The sequence below is a fragment of the Odocoileus virginianus genome, unplaced genomic scaffold (genome assembly GCF_023699985.2).
Source record: "Odocoileus virginianus isolate 20LAN1187 ecotype Illinois unplaced genomic scaffold, Ovbor_1.2 Unplaced_Contig_12, whole genome shotgun sequence".
Taxonomy (NCBI): Eukaryota; Metazoa; Chordata; class Mammalia; order Artiodactyla; family Cervidae; genus Odocoileus; species Odocoileus virginianus.
Window position 1 is genome coordinate 123,497 of NW_027224329.1, and position 3,896 is coordinate 127,392.

The window sequence follows — 3,896 nt, forward strand, 5'->3', positions numbered from 1 at the left end:
AAATAAGTTGTTAAATCCTTGCCTCTAGCAGGAAAATTGGATGTTTCAGGTGTGTTTACTCTTAATGCTTTTTACGTTTCTTGACTTCCTCTGGGTTATTCTCATCTGCCACTCTTTCTTGTATCCCATGGTAACCTCCTCCTTGGGTTAGATTTTAATTTTATTGTTTGATCATCTCAATTAAATTTTTTATATATTATGAATGGATATTAAACTTTGAGTCCTTGCATGTCCCCAAATTTTTGTTTTATCTCATCCTCGATCAATACTTGTTAAGGTTTACAGTGCTAGACACAAGGCCATTTTCCTTTAAACTTTGGAGATTCACTTCTGTTGTCTTTTACCACTTTGTGATGTTGATAAAGTCTTATGCTAGTCTGTTTATTTTTTGGGAGGGAGATTATTTTCAGTGTTTTATGATATTTGATACATTTTAAGAATATAACACATATAGCTAGTGAATTTTGATAAAATGAACATCTATAAAGCCACCACCCAACTAGAACACTACCATACTCCTGCCATCTATCTGTGTATTCCTTCCACTTTCCACCCTTATTTTACTCCAGTATGATTGTTTTGAATTTTGTGTTCACTGTTCTTGTTAGTAATGTCTGTTGAATATGTATGAAGCCCTATACAAAATATTATTTACTTTTTCTTGTCTTTTTTTCCTAGTTGTAGTTTGTTTTATTGTGGTAAAATATATATAACATATAATTAACTATTTTAGTAATTTTCTGGTGTCCAATTCAGTGGCATTAGGTCCAGTCATACGGTTGTGCAGCCATCACTACTATCCATCTCCAGAGCTTTTTTAAAAAAATCATTCTAAAGCAAAGTCCTTTTTACCCATTGCCCTCTACCCATTCCCAGTAACTTCTCTTCTACTTTCTGTCTCTATGGATTTTCCTATTCTAGCTACCTAATGCATATGGAATCATTGAATATTTGTCCATTTGTGTCTGGCTTTTTTATTTAACTTACCATAATGTCTTTAGGGTTCATCTGTGTTGTAGCTTGTGTCAGAATTCATTCCTTTTTTATTGCCGAATAACATTTCATTGTATATATATACTACAGTTTGTTTATCCATTCATCTGTTGATGGGCACTTGGGTGATTTTCACCTTTTAGATATTGTGAATTCTGTTGCTGTGAACATAGATGTATAATGGGTTATGTCTGTAAGTTCTTGTTTTTAATTCTTCAGGGGGTGTATGTGAGAGCAGAATTGCTGGGTCATAGGGTAATTATGTTGAACCATTCGAGAAACTGCCAAACTGTTATCTACAGTGGCTACAATATTTTACATTACCACCAGGAACATGCAACAACATACAACATACAGCATTCTCCATATCCTTGTCAACAATTGGTATTTTCTCTTTTTTATTATGGCTGTTCTACTCAGAATATAGTATCACATTGTAGTTTTTTTTTTTTATCAAAAGGTTTTTAATGCAAACTTTTCTTTTGTAGTTATGCATTTCTTTTTTATTTTTTATTTATTTACTTTTTGGAATGTAGATAGTTTTATTTTTTTTTAAATTTTTTTCCATTTATTTTTATTAGTTGGAGGCTAATTACTTTACAACATTGCAGTGGTTTTTGTCATACATTGAAATGAATTAGCCATGGATTTACATGTATTCCCCATCCCAGTCCCCCCTCCCACCTCCCTCTCCACCCGATCCCTCTGGGTCTTCCCAGTGCACCAGGCCCGAGCACTTGTCTCATGCATCCAACCTGGGCTGGTGATCTGTTTCACCCTAGATAATATACATGTTTCGATGCTGTTCTGTTAAAACATCCCACCCTCGCCTTCTCCCACAGAGTCCACAAGTCTGTTCTATACATCTGAGTCTCTTTTTCTGTTTTGCATATAGGGTTATCATTACCATCTTTCTAAATTCCACATATATGTGTTAGTATACTGTAATGGTCTTTATCTTTCTGGCTTACTTCACTCTGTATAATGGGCTCCAGTTTCATCCATCTCATTAGAACTGATTCAAATGAATTCTTTTTAATGGTTGAGTAATATTCCATGGTGTATATGTACCACAGCTTCCTCATCCATTCATCTGCTGATGGGCATCTGGGTTGCTTCCATGTCCTGGCTATTATAAACAGTGCTGCAATGAACATTGAGGTGCACGTGTCTCTTTCAGATCTGGTTTCCTCAGTGTGTATGCCCAGAAGTGGGATTGCTGGGTCATATGGCAGTTCTATTTCCAGCTTTTTAAGAAATCTCCACACTGTTTTCCATAGTGGCTGTACTAATTTGCATTCCCACCAACAGTGTAGGAGGGTTCCCTTTTCTCCACACCCTCTCCAGCATTTATTGCTTGTAGATTTTGGATAGCAGCCATCCTGACTGGCGTGTAATGGTACCTCATTGTGGTTTTGATTTGCATTTCTCTGATAATGAGTGATGTTGAATATCTTTTCATGTGTTTTTTTAGCCATCTGTATGTCTTCTTTGGAGAAATGTCTCTTGAGTTCTTTGGCCCATTTTTTGATTGGGTCATTTGTTTTTCTGGAGTTGAGCTGGAGGAGTTGCTTGTATATTTTTGAGATTAATCCTTTGTCTGTTGCTTCGTTTGCTATTATTTTCTCCCAATCTGAGGGCTGTCTTTTCACCTTGCTTATAGTTTCCTTTGTTGTGCAGAAGCTTTTAAGTTTCATTAGGTCCCATTTGTTTATTTTTGCTTTTGTTTCTAAAATTCTGGGATGTGGGTCATAGAGGATCCTGGTGTGATTTATGTCGGAGAGTGTTTTGCCTATGTTCTCCTCTAGGAGTTTTATAGTTTCTGGTCTTACATTTAGATCTTTAATCCATTTTGAGTTTATTTTTGTGTATGGTGTTAGAAAGTGTTCTAGTTTCATTCTTTTACAGGTGGTTGACCAGTTTTCCCAGCACCACTTGTTAAAGAGGTTGTCTTTTTTCCATTGTATATTTTTGCCTCCTTTGTCGAAGATAAGGTGTCCATAGGTTCGTGGATTTATCTCTGGGCTTTCTATTCTGTTCCATTGATCTATATTTCTGTCTTTGTGCCAGTACCATACTGTCTTGATGACTGTGGCTTTGTAGTAGAGTCTGAAGTCAGGCAGATTGATTTCTCCAGTTCCATTCTTCTTTCTCAAGGTTACTTTGGCTATTCAAGGTTTTTTGTATTTCCATACAAATTGTGAAATTATTTGTTCTAGTTCTGTGAGAAATACCATTGGCAGTTTGATAGGGATTGCATTGAATCTATAGATTACTTTGGGTAGTATAGCCATTTTGACAATATTGATTCTTCCAGTCCATGAACACGATATATTTCTCCATCTGTTTGTGTCCTCTTTGATTTCTTTCATCAGTGTTTTATAGTTTTCTATGTATAGATCTTTTGTTTCTTTAGGTAGATATACTCCTAAGTATTTTATTCTTTTTGTTGCAATGGTGAATGGTATTGTTTCCTTAATTTCTCTTTCTGTTTTCTCATTGTTAGTGTATAGGAATGCAAGAGATTTCTGTGTGTTAATTTTATATCCTGCAACTTTACTGTATTTGTTGATTAGCTCTAGTAATTTTCTGGTAGAGTCTTTAGGGTTTTCTATGTAGAGGATCATGTCATCTGCAAACAGAGAGAGTTTCACTTCTTCTTTTCCTATCTGGATTCCTTTAACTTCTTTTTCTGCCCTGATTGCTGTGGCCAACACTTCCAAAACTATGTTGAATAGTAGTGGTGAGAGTGGGCACCCTTGTCTTGTTCCTGATTTCAGGGGAAATGCTTTCAATTTTTCACCATTGAGGGTGATGCTTGCTGTGGGTTTGTCATATATAGCTTTTATTATGTTGAGGTATGTTCCTTCTATTCCTGCTTTCTGGAGAGTTTTAATCATAAA